General features: G+C 39.4%; 1 long non-coding RNA gene across 1 annotated transcript in view; it reads left to right on the top strand.

The window, feature by feature from the left end:
* LOC143421938 (uncharacterized) overlaps window positions 1-14,140 on the top strand; it is a 40,202-nt gene that overhangs the window by 13,629 nt on the left and 12,433 nt on the right. The window lies entirely within an intron of this gene.

Here is a 14,140-nt window from a genome sequence, read left to right as displayed (position 1 = left end):
GTACAGTCAGCACTAACTCCCTGTCTACTAATGAAAAAGTGCTAGTAGTATGAGGTGATTTTACTTGTTTTCAGTGCAGCGGACTTTCTCCAAAACTGCAATGAAACTGAACGGCATCCATGAGCAATTCACCTTTATGGCACAGAGTATTTTAGTAGAGTGGGGGCTGGCTGCAGGAGATGGAGATGGATATGATCTCCTTTGCCCTCTCAGATGAGAAGGAGAGGGGCAGAATGTGAGTCAAATATACAGGACATATCCTACAGCACAGATCAGAAACCCCAAAATACACCAAAACAGCACTAAGTCTGGACTTAAATATCAACAACAAGATGACTGTGAATGTTTGTAAGTGAACAAAAGAATAGATTTTAAAGTTGAGCTTCAAAGTGTGGAGCTATTTTACTAATTTGACATCTTGTGTGTCTCCCGTAGATGGTCATATTTAGATTAGCAGTGACAGAAAATTGAACTTTTCATTAGCTTTTGTCGTTTTGGGCACTTTTATAACCCGGTGCTGTGTCAGTATAGATTAAATATAGTAGACATTAATTTCTGAGTGTGGTACTTTATGGCTTCAAAGGTTTTCTTTAAATGATGGTAATGCTACCTCACTTAATAGCCTTCATTATAATTAATTTTCATCATGAGGAAAAGTGACAGGGTTGATGTGGCACTGTAATAGCAAACTGCTGTTGCCTCATTTTGGCTAACAGTGATCTTCAGAAAGAGAGCAGGATGATGTTAGAACAAACTGCAACTGACTGAAGTTATTTTGACCTTTTGCTGAATCTGAGCAGGCTGTCATGTCTGTCCGTGCATGAGAGTCAGAATGTCCACACCACTGACAAGGGCATAGCTCTACATTAACACGTTATTGTTTGGAATGTGATTCTCATTATGAAAGCTTCTGGGGCTTCTCGCTGCAGTCGGCACATTTGATAGAAGAATTCAAGGCTGGCAATAAACTTTTAATGTAATTTGTTCTTTTAGAAAAGTGTTTCCAAACCTTTTGGTCACACTGTATATTATTTCTATTATTATGTTGTGAGAACTGGTGGTCTAATTTCCCAGCTGACCATACAAAATGAGCAAGTTCCATATTCAGTTTATGCAATAGCCACCAACATATAAATCACATAGTTTCAATATGATGCTAAGAAGGGACAAAAATAACTACTAAGCGGAAACAATGGCAACCACTGCAATGCGGTTTGTGTCATTTAAACTGATTAGGGATGTACAGTAAAAGTATTATTCTTCAAGGAAAGATGATTAAAAAAAGAAACACAACTCTTTACAACAACTATAGCCCATACATTGACAGGTAAACTATCCTTGAAAGTTATCTGGATGGTTATTTTAAAGTTGCTAATGGTTTTCAAATTGGTAAACAGTAAATAAATTGTGTTTGGTGCATGTTCAGCGAATATTTTAATGGGTGTTATAAAGTTTTGAAAATATTAACTATACCTATTTTCAAGTACAAAAGTTATGCTGGTCAAACATTAATGGAATAAATCACAGGTCTGTGAACCTAACGACACAGTTTCTGTCCTAACTTATTCACTGTTAATTTTTTTACTTTTGCTGTGTGTTTGTTTAGATTTAACTGCCTCATTTAAACCAGGTTAACAATAAGACTGTACAGTAGTTTGGGTTAAAATATGATAGGTAAGTTTCCCTGTTCCCTTAATTCATACACAAGGCAACGCACCAAAACTAAATACCACCTTGTATGTAACTCTACATCTTTCACTTAACAGCTTGATTTGCTGTCCTGGTAATGAGAACTGGTACACTGATAAGTAATTACGAAACCACAAAGACATTTGGCCATCACTAACAAATACAAATGACAATATTGTTGCATTTGACAAACACAACAGTATTGTCATCCCTATGTAGCAGGTTTATGAGAGAAACTCAGAAAGTCTTCTCCAAGCACGACATCCCAGTGTACTTCAGACCCACCCACACACTCAGACAAAAATTGGTTCATCCCAAAGACAAAACTTAACAATGTAGTGTATGCTGTACAGTGTAGCCGGGAATGCTCAGACCTCTAAGACCTTGGAGAGACCAAACAGCCACTTCATAAACGCATGGCACAACACAGAAGAGCCACCTGGACGGGACAAGGCTCGGCTGTCCTTCTGCATCTAAAGGACAAAGGTCACTCTTTTGAGGACGGTAAGACAGATGATTTGAAAGAGGAGTGAAAGGAGCTATCTATGCTCACTGTGAACGACCATCTTTGAACAGAGGCGGTGGTTTACGACATCAGTTTTTGAGATCCCTTCCCAGACGCCTTAACGCCCACTCACATCTGGGCCATTTAACCTCAGAAAATCACATGATAGGGTGGGCAAGGTTTCGCAGTCGGTTCACCCAAAACCTTGACTGATTGTGACCCAAGCCTGTTTTCACACCTTAGCTTGTGAGATTAGGTAGAGGATCAATAGAGGGTCCATGACCCTCTTGGGGACACTCCCATAGGGCTTAAAATCTCTTAGAACTGAAGAAGCTTCACAGATGAGAGGTGAAACGTCTTCAAGAAACTTAAAGACTTCGACTTACACTAGAGACTTAACTACATTAACTATGATTCCAGTGTTTGTTAACATTAATAGAATAGATACTAAGTTTAATTTACTATTAATTTATAATGGATGTATAAATTATTCATTTTATATTTAGTATAACATGCTCCATCCTCCCTCCGGTACATATGTTTAGTTGTACATTACTAAATATTAGTCAAATGACTTTGAACGTGCCATAGTTATTGATATGCAACAACCTGCCCACTAAAGAGTCCAACACTGAAGCAGAAGACAAAGTCACACTCCTGCCAACTAAGAACAGGAAACTGAGGCTACAGTTCACGACTGGACAATAGAAGATTGGAAAAACTTTTCATTTCTATGTATGAATCTACACCACAAAGAAATAACGCACTTAGTATTAGCAGAGTGTAACTAATAAAGTGGCCAGTGTGTGTGGGTAGATAGAGAGACATGGATGTAGTGGAGGACATGCAGAAGGTTGGTGGAACTGAAGAGGATGCTAAGGTTAGATGGAGGCAGATGAGCCACAGTGGTGACTTTAGCTAAAAGAAGAAGAAGAAGAAGACAAAAAGAATTATATAAAGGTGAAGCTCTTGAACCATGAAGAGCTCATGCTCTCATTCAGCTGCAGCGCAAGACAAATGGTGAGATGAGCCTGGGGTTCGGGATGGACAGGTTTAAGGATATTACGGTGGTAAATACCTATCTATTAACCCAAAGTCCCGAATTGGCAGTCAAGAGCTCTTCCATTTTACTGATTAAGAGGCTCAATATTTTATGGGTTGTCATCACATAGCGTAAATCTGCTCGGCGCTGTCATGCTCAGATCTTATATGTACACTGAGAAGATTTAGTGGTCCACTTTGTACCACATTTTTCATGTAAGACGCAACTGCTACATTGCTACCTTTGGAATGTGAAGGCATTGACCAAAGTGCTTTTAACTGCGACAGCACAAAGCGCATTTTTCTCAAGAGCCTTTTCAGCCTGAGCCCATTATCTGCAGTTTCAGTTTCTCCAGGTGAAATTTATTGAAGCGAGTTTTTTTCTTTCTTCTTCTTTCTCTTGGTCTCCCGTCCCTTTCTGTTTTCTCCTCAGCAATTTTTTTTCGTGTTTATAAAAACAAGTAAAAACAATGTGAGAATAACTAAAAAATGGCCACAATGACAATTTGAAATGTAATTATTCATTCCAAAGATCCTTTTAGTCATTGCTGTTTAAAGCTTCTAGCTATTTACTATTTCAAATTTGATGTGAAGGATGTGATTTCATAATCCTCTACCAATAATAAGGAACATGACAATTTGCACTAACTAGTTCATTAACTAAGAGAAATGTTTGGAGAAGGAAAAAAAAAAGCTCACTGTTATTCATACAGTGGCATTTTAACATTTTCCAAAAATACAGCCTTCAAAATCTAGATAGAGTACAGCTTTTCTGATATGTATTGTCTTTTTTTTTTCTTTTTCAACAAAGAAGCCGTTAGCCTTGGGTTATGCTTGTAAATCACCCAAATGACATTTGTGCAGAGACGCCCGACTCTTGTCACAAGCCTGAATTCTACAAAGTCTATTTTCATTTGTGAAGGAGTTCATTCTCCATGTTTTGAAGCTGTCTCCAAAGAGTTGAAGTGCTTCAGCGGCACAGCCATGGGATGTGTTGACAAGTCACACAAAGAGCATACCTGTATGCGGGAGATTAGACTCCTCGGCTCAGCAAACACTAGAAGGGTAACAGTAAGCAAACAAGAGGTAAAGCCATTTTTCTAAAAGCGACATAATAATGTTCAGCTATTACAAAAATTGCATATGGATATAGAGGTGACTATGCACAATAAATAAGTCTTAAATGCCACAGTGTCATTTAATAAATAGTAATCTTTCATCTTCTACAGACAGTGAAAGGTAGACAGGGCAATATGGCTGCTATCAGTAATGAGTTCTGGTGATAACTTTGGACTTTAATGTGTGTTTAATTGGAAATTGGCTTCTCATAGTGGAAAACAATACCTCAACTGCTAAGCGTTTGCTGTGGCTAATGCCTTATACAATCCAACATTAGTTATACTTTGTAAAAATTGTGATGAATGCTTGTTTGCTAAATGCTGCCACTGTACCAATATTAATCCATCAGTTTCCCTGAAGCCTTGCCTAAATGGAAATTCTAGACAGGAGATTGTGTGTAATGCAGTGCAAGGCTTTGAGGGCCCTCAGAGGAATCACAACAGGCAAGCTGCGGGTTCTACGCTGAATTAATCAGCTGGTACAATCTGTGAATGAACAGTCATCCCGGTTTAGGAGGGGCCCCGAGCAGACAAAGCACATTAAGGAACATTGCCTTTCTTTTTGTCAGTACATTTTAATGCCTTGGCTATATCTCGGTAAAACATATCCTCCAAAAAGCTCTCCATAAAACAGTTTCCCAGAGAGATCAAACTCGCCTTCTCTGAGTGATATTTACCAGTCACCCAATTATTTTTAGCATGCTGTCAATGTGTGCTACACACACCCACGTACCAGGAGACAGGGTTGTGGAGGGGTGTTTGATTGCGGCCTTAATACAGGAACCTTTGCGTCAGATGCAACAGCTGTCAAAGGAGCAGCTCCCTTCATTAGCAGTCCTTCCAGAGTGTTCCAGCAGCTCTGCACCAAAAGCCAAGAGTTGTGCTGGAAAATGCTCTAATCTTACAGCAAGGAATGATGGGGAGAGAGAAAGAAATAGAAGATTTGGAAAGGATTTAGGCAGGGAAAAGATTAGAAACCCATATCGGCCTTATCGTGCAGCCTCCACACTGGGGAGTTGAATGAAGCAGCTGTCAAATTTGAAACATACAAAAGCAGTAATCCTACAGTAAACAGAATGCTGGGTTTTAAATACAGCAAAATCCAGAGAGGGAGAGAGAGAGAGCAAGAGAGCAAGACTCTATCTGCATCTAAACAGCCTTCCTATGGTGAGTGCACTCTGCTAGGGTCTTCCAGTACACGGGCTTGACTGTCAGCACTGGCAGGAGATAGCTGGCCACATGGGGAGTGGGTGAGAGTGAGAACGTGCAAAGTCTCCCACAGAACAGGACATTTGGAGACTATTGATGTGTCATCATGAGTGACAGAAGGGTCCACAGTTAAGTTCAAGAGAGGGTTGTACATGGCCTGACAGTGGAGATTATTTGAGTACTCACCACCCTCTGTGACCCCAGTAGAGCAAAAGTGATACAGCCCGCGGAACAAAAGCGCAGGGGCCTGAGGTAGCCAATTGAGGAGATATCGTGTTGTCCCTCTACAATTGCTATTTAAAGTGGCCTTTAGTAACAGAACATTAGGAGGTGTGTGTTCACGCACATGAGTATGTGAAAGTGTGCATGATTTATTTATTTATTTACACTATTGACTGTGAAAATCAAAAATTAGAATACACTGCCTCATATGCCCTTGGCAGGATTCATTAACTAAGAAAAAAAAGTATTAAATGCAGTGGATATTTTTCATACTTGCTCATCTTTCTCATCTTTAATTTTTCAGTCTCTGTGACTCATCAGCCACTGATATTATCTTGGATGATTGTGAGGTCAGATAAAAATAATGCATGGACAGAAAGACAAAAGTGCAAATACTTAAACTCTCCTGCAATTATTTTCATCTATTTTTTTCACATCTTTAGCTTTGAGCACCTTTGCACCTTTGCTTTAATATTAAACGTACTCGGGTAGCATAATCAACAGTAGAAATATTGAGTTGATAAAAAAAGAAAGACAAAAAGGGGGGAAAAAAGGTACTGAGGAAACAAAGAAATGTAGAGATGTAATGATAATAAAAGTAGTGGCTCTTTAGAAAGCTTTTTCACATCCACACTCAGAGGCCGCAGCGACAGTGCTACAATGATGTCAGTAGTTGAACTGACAGTTTATTGCCCCATCCCAGGAATACTTAATTCTTTTTTTGGAGCACATATTTCTAAAAGTTTCTGTCCTGGTTTGACAGTATGCATAGCAAAACAGAGTTCCATTACTGGCCATTATTTGCCATCTTTTATAATACTGAAAATACATGCATACCATATGCCCTCTTATGCTATATTCTCTACAGAAATCTCTTTCATTATGCGTGGTTGAAAAAGAACCAACACCATTATCATAGAAAAACACATTTTTTTAACCTCACTGCAGAGCAAACAACCAGGCAACCAATCAAACCTAGCATGCTAAATGCTATAGGCACCATGGCTGAACTACTGCACAGGCAGAATATTAAGTTGTAATCAGAGTTGGTGACCCTTTGAAGAAACAAACTCTACTTCATGCCTGTGCAGGAATTAAAACATTTTGCTCACAGAACACAATTTGAGTTTCTTTTGTATGTGTAGAGAAATGCCTTCAAACCACTGATTTGAAAGACATATTTGTGGGACTAATGGGGCTGTGGCCCAGCTGTGTCAAAACAGCCCCCAGACACGCTGCTGTGCGGTTGTTCGTGATTACTGAACAGGTCATTTATATATGCATATTCAGCAGCGCGTTTGATACCCCTCTCGACTTCTTTGGCCGATTGCTTTTAAAGCAGACTTGCGCTGCTTGGTATGCAACCCACACAGGCTCTCCTTCAGGGCATCATCAGTGGAGGCTGAAGTCTGAGGAAAAAGAGAGGGTGAAGAGAAGGAGAAAGAGAAAGAGAGAGAGAGGGAAAAAATGAAAGAGAAAATTCTTTACACAGCGTACCAGAGAAGGCACAGCATTTCCAAAAGGCGTCCATGTTTGGACCACAGTGTTTTGATTTGAACTATAGCTCAAAGGCAAACGGCTCCTTGGTCTCTCATCATACCAGTCATCGATTGCTGAGTAACTTCTGGCACCAATCTCCGACAACTACTTAACTGGTACACAAAACCATATCTTTCTGTGTTTTATGGCAGATAGCATCTGAAAATGAGTACCTTGGTTGCCTTTATCCTTCCTAACTTCACCTCATAACTCCTTTGGGAAATGCGGCAAGTTGATTTGCCATTTCTGAGCCAAGGCCTTAATTATGTACTAAGTCATGGCTGGCACAGAATTCTCATCTCCTTCTGCCGTATTTGGCCGACTCCCTGTGCTGTGCGTGCAGATTGAGTACTGGATGCAGTGTGGATGCAGTTTGGACTTGGGCCTTGATGGTCTCCAATCAATCCTGATGAGAGAAATTTGAGGTCATTGCTGTGGATGTTCGCAGTCCCTGCACAGCGCATACCTCCACATACAGTAGAAAAATCTCTCTACAGCTTCAAAGGCTATGCATCTATAATGACATACTGAACTAATAAAGGGAGTCAATCTGTTTTGTAAATCCCACTTGTGCAATTTTAGAATTAAAGGAAAATTAGAGTGGAGGAATGAAGAAAAAAAAAGCAAGAAGGGGAAGAAAGAAATAAGATTGCCTTCAATTGCCAGAAGCTTTCCAAAAACCCTTTCTTTTTTTCCCTCTCTTTCCTCTCCCTCTCGCTCTCCCTTTCTCTCTCTCTGAGCTTATTGGTATCTTATTAGATATGTCTCTGCCATACAAAGTTATTGTGCTGGGAGTCTTTTCAAGGTTCAAATCCCAGCAAAGCCTGTAATAATCTGTCAGCTGAAGGAGATACCCCTACAGACAAGGGCCTCCTAATCCACATAGATCAATAGCTGTCTGACTGGCTAACTCCCCAGTCCACTGTACCACTGTCCACCCAGTGACAGCCTCCTGTGGCTAGTGTCTCCCTCTCTGCCGCTGATCACATTCTCAAACTCTGAGTAGGCTATCACGAGGTTAATGAGTGGGATAATGGAGACATATTAGAGTCAATATATGACCTTTGGATACGGGTCAGGAGAGGCACTACGTAACACAGCCAATAAGCATCACTAGAACTAATAGGACCTTTATGGAATGCAGGCTTTCCAATTACATTGCATGCTTCAGCACACATCTGCATAAAGCTGTCCCAGTTTGTCAAAAAAACAGAGGATTTGCCAGAAGATCCAGCAATTTGAGTTGTAATTTTCCTACGTGGAATGAAAACAACATTATATGGCAGGTCTCGTATTTTTAATGTGGTTGAGAGTCTCTGGACTGACAGATTTGCATCTGAGTGAACTAAAATGAACTTAGAGGAGAACTGTATCTCAGTATCACCCTCCTTCATAAAAGACAAGGAAAAATGCATGCTGTCTTTCTTTCCTTCTCTCCTACCATCCTCCAAAAACCACAATCTCTCTTTCTGTCTGACTCCCTTCAGTTCTCCCAGCTCGAGGACAGAGCAGACAGTCTATGCCAAAAGAGATGGACTTGGAGAACGGTGAATGACGGTGATTTCATTCATTAGATTGGTTGAGATCACTGCTAGATTATAACCTCTGACAACGAGCTGTCATCTTTGAGACAGGAGACCATTGGTATTTTTGGTTCTTAATATCTCCTGGGATGTCCGAGCCAATCTTGGCTGTAATGAGGGGCAGACAGAAGTGAGGAGCAGTACAGGATATTGTTCCTTCAGGCTGGTTAGCCTGCTTTATAAATCAGTTGTATGGTGAGTGAAGACACATGTCAAGTGCTCGCAGTGCTGTGGAATAGAAAATTGCATCATGACACGTCTCATATTTTTACTGAGAGCGACAGCAGTACCCAGATGAGACAGTCATTTTTTAGCATCATTTATGAGTGTGTGTACATTTTCATCTTGTAAGTCTAGGTACTTCGACACATCACTGATGTACTTGCAACAAGTAAATAATATTCCCCAAATGCCCCCAAAGTTCCAATAATACCTTTTCAAATATAGAGACCAACATAGTTATCGTTAAAATTAAGATATACACTTTGTGGTAGTTCGAATCATTTACTCCTCTGATGTTTTGAAAGTCAAAAGCAGCTCACATAATGCATTATCAAGAAACAATAAACACTAATAGTACTGTGAAAACATCTGTTGAGAATGTGTGAAATGTACATTTCTAATACTGGAGATTTACCATATATTTTGAGTTTTAAAAAGTGTGTTTAAAATACCGTTCTATGGCATTGATATTACAGTACACTATTTTGTTTATTTGGCGTCGGGTACAGAGAATTTCACGGAGGTCATGAAATTCACAGCGTCAGCTCTCTGGGGAAGAAATTGACAATGCAGTGGAGAAGAAAACTGATCTATTTTGCTCTAGGTTCATCTACACAACATCGCTGTCAAAGGATAAAGCTTCTGCTCTACGTATGCATGTGGACCTCACTGGATATCTGATTGCAAATATTCAAATATGTGAACATGTCTATGTTTCTGTCAAAGAACATTATTTGTAACACATAGGAACAAATTGTCAAGTGATTTTAACCCACCCCCCCTCTCCAATTAACCCTGTTGCAAGCCCTTGTTCATTCCTGACTTGGTGTAGATGTACATTTGTAACAAATGTTGTGAATTTTTGATTTGTGGCTTGAGGCAGTGGATTTCATATGCAAGCTTCAGTACTGATTATTTTGGAATAATCATTCCATTACACGAACATGTCTCCAAGGCATACTGTGTGTTGTGTGTTTCCTCAAAGTAAATATATTTTTATCAATGCAATAGTTTCAAACAGAGTAAAATATGAATTTCCTCCAAGCAATGAAAAAAAATTATCTGAAGGATGGTCCTAAATGAGGAAATGCCCACAACAATTTAAAACCTACAATACTGTAGGGGTTTGCTTTATCACAGCAAGAAGATGCTGTTAGGAAAATCATTATTCAAATTGTGTAAACAACTGATTAATGACAGACGATAACTGAACGAATTAAAACAAAAACAACTAGTTCTATGTTATCACACTATTATGATATTTGTAGGGTGTGCAGATTATGAGCATCTTTGGTAGTTTACATGCTAATCAACATTTATTTACCGTACCAATAGCAACTACATGCAGAGCCATGGCTACAGTGCTATAAGGCGTAATGAGAGTGGCTTGCAGTTCAAAAAACACAAGAGCAGAAAGGCCTTAACTTCATAAGCACAGCATGACTACCGTCTCATATTTTATGATTCCTGACACAGCTAAGGGGAAAGACATAATAATATACATATTTCATAAAGAAATAACACAAAAAAAAGTCTTCTTAGCCTTGAAGGAAAAAACAAAACAAAACAAACAAACAAGTAAGAAATAAAATTGAATAGAATAAAACATGAAATATGAAACACTACATGCGAAATTGCATACAAACATACATAGTGTTGTAAAAAAGAAAATATACTCCCTTTCAAATCAAATAATTTCTGTATCAGGGTATAATAAAAAATTATCTGGTCCTTATCAGGTCTTAAAATTAGGCAAATGAAATGTCAGTTGAACCATGATGTACCGTGATTTACGCTGTGGCATTATCTTTTAAACAAAGAGCAAAATTGTCTCAAAAATAAGTATATCCCTAATAATTCAGAGAAATTAAGAGGGTAAGTAGCAGCCAGGTGCTGCTAATCAAATACACTTGATTAATTGACCGTAAGCACATGTAAACATCTCAATCAAAGAAGTTGAAGAAGTCTGCTGGAAATATTCAAGTGTGTGTTAATAAAATGCCATGGAGTAGATGTTCCAACAAATTCACCCCAAGGTCAGTCTGTGCAAGAGAAACTATGTAGACTGCAGTTGGCATGTTAAATGTTAAAGTTCATGACGATAAAATTAGAAAAAAGACTGAACAATATGGCTTGTTTGTATTGCCAGGAGAAAGCCTCTTCTCTGTAAAAATAACATGACAGCAAGACGTAGATTCAAATCTGAACAAACAACAAGACTTCTCGTAGAATGTCTGTCGGACAGATGGTATCAAAGTGGACGTGTTTAGCCATAATCCACAGATGTGATGTATCACAACAAAACAAACACAGCATATCATCACAGACAGCTCACATAAACTGTCACGCATGGTGATGGTGGGGTAATGATTTGGGCTTGTTTTGCATCCACAGGACCTGGGCACCTTGCTGTCATTGAACTGACCGTGAACTGCTCTGTGCACCAGACTGTTTTCAAATCAATTGTGAGGCCATCTGACAGATTTTGGGCCAAATTGCATCATGCAAGAGGATAATTATCATATGCACAAAATCAAATGACTGAAAAAAAAGAAGAAATCATGATAATGGCCCACTCAGTCCAGACTTCAGACTGAAATGTCATGATGGGATGTTGAAATTTCATGTCCTGGTGCATAAAACCTAAAAGATTCTTACATAATGCAATTTAAATTGTAAATATAAATTGTAAATTCATGCCATTTATATACATATATACAGTGGCCTGCAAAAATATTCGGCCCCCTTGAACTTTTCCACATTTTGTCACATTACAGCCACAAATATGAATCAATTTTATTGGATTTCCACATGAAAGACCAATACAAAGTAGTGTGCACGTGAGAAGTGGAACGAAAATCATACATGATTCCAAACATTTATTTACAAATAAATAACTGAATTTTGGCAAAAAAGTTCCATTTTGGTTTCATCTGACCAGAGCATCTTCTTCCATATGTTTGCTGTGTCCCCGACATGGCTTGTGGCAAACTGCAAACGGGACTTCTTATGGTTTTCTGTTAACAATGGCTAATAGTTGTCCTATGGACAGATTCCCCCACCTGAGCTGTAGATCTCTGCAGCTCGTCCAGAGTCACCATGGGCCTCTTGGCTGCATTTCTGATCAGCGCTCTCCTTGTTCAGCCTGTGAGTTTAGGTGGAAGGCCTTGTCTTGGTAGGTCTACAGTTGTGCCATACTCCTTCCATTTCTGAATGATCGCTTGAACAGTGCTCCGTGGGATGTTCAAGGCTTGAGAAATCTTTTTGTAGCCTAAGCCTGCTTTAAATTTCTCAATAACTTTATCCCTGACCTGTCTGGTGTCTAAATCCAATCGAGAATCTGTGGCAAGATCTGAAAACTGCTGTTCACAAACGCTGTCCATCTAATCTGACTGAGCTGGAGCTGTTTTGCAAAGAAGAATGGGCAAGGATTTCAGTCTCTAGATGTGCAAAGCTGGTAGAGACATACCCTAAAAGACTGGCAGCTGGAATTGCAGAAAAAGGTGGTTCTACAAAGTATTGACTCAGGAGGCTGAATAATTACGCACACCCCATTTTTCAGTTATTTATTTGTAAAAAATGTTTGGAATCATGTATGATTTTCGTTCCACTTCTCACGTGTACACCACTTTGTGTTGGTCTTTCACGTGGAATTACAATAAAATTGATTCATGTTTGTGGCTGTAATGTGACAAAATGTGGAAAAGTTAAAGGGGGCCGAATACTTTTGCAAGCCACTGTATAAAATGCAATAGTATTTGTATTTGGTTAGCAAAGCCTTGTGACAATCGACTCTCAATTAGTAAGTATAGGTTAAGTGTATCTGTTTCCAAATAAGATCAAGGCTATGTAGCAACATATACCTGACATGTGGTTTGGAGTGTTTGAGTGGAAAGCACAGAGATTTTGCAATGCTTTCATCAGGGTCCGCTCTGGCCTCTCTGCAGCGGCGCTAAATTGAAACTCTGCAGGGACACAGAGACTGTACAAATCACAATCACACAATCTCATCAGTGTAATAGATTGGGGAGGAGGTAAACCAGAAACTGGCATAAAATTCACTGCAAAAGCCACAGGTGCCCCAACAAATATGCACAACCCCCACTGAGGCCACATGAAGCATAGCTGAGCTTATACTTTGTATGTAAAACAATGCTTTGCTGAAGAAAAGGATGCATATTTACCTACTCCTATAGATAAGTAAAAACTAAATATAAACTGAAAGGTCATGCTGTATAGTTGCAACAAGCAGAAAAAGACTCAGTTCAAATTGAGTGCTGCTGTCTGTCTCTGGGGGCAAACCAAACCAAATATTTCTCAATTCATGAATTAAAACTTATTCCTCTCTCACTCTCTCCATTCCTGCCCTACGTTGAAGGCTAGATGATGAATTGGCCAAGTGTGAGCATGTGACGGGAACTGCATTGTTCATGGACGATCAACCCTTGCTGAAAAGTCTGGGGCAATGATGTGTTAGCACATCCTCCTGAGATGAGTCACCCTGATGCCTTCTGACAGGCCTCATTCCACTAGTGAGCGAGGCTAACCAGGAGTGCGCCTTAGCCCCAAACACATGCTTCAGGGTAGACTCCATCTGGCCCAAAATGAGAGCAAAGGAAGGGAGTTTAAAAATAACCAACAGAGAAGGTGTCGCAGAAAGACAACATGAAAGCATGCAAGCATGGTAGTCGGCTGCCATTGAAGCAGAACTGTACACCAGCCTAGAATGAGCAAAGGAACTTTATTAATTTGTTTTGTTTTATTCAGACAGAATAAAGTTCAATGAAAATGTTATCCCAACAGTGACGCCTATTCGAATAATATACATGACATGTGTAGCAAAAGCTAATCCACTTGTCAATTCAGAGAACTAATAGTGCCATACATGTGACTTTTCACAGCTTTTTCCATCAGCTCAAACAATATCATCATGTTGGAGGGACATATGAATGGCATTTTCATAAAGCAGCCCGGATTAATATCTAATCTTTCATTTTGAGGGGGATCAAAGA

The sequence above is a fragment of the Maylandia zebra genome, linkage group LG14 (genome assembly GCF_041146795.1).
Source record: "Maylandia zebra isolate NMK-2024a linkage group LG14, Mzebra_GT3a, whole genome shotgun sequence".
Lineage (NCBI taxonomy): Eukaryota > Metazoa > Chordata > Actinopteri > Cichliformes > Cichlidae > Maylandia > Maylandia zebra.
This window is presented reverse-complemented; position numbering and strand designations above follow the sequence as displayed.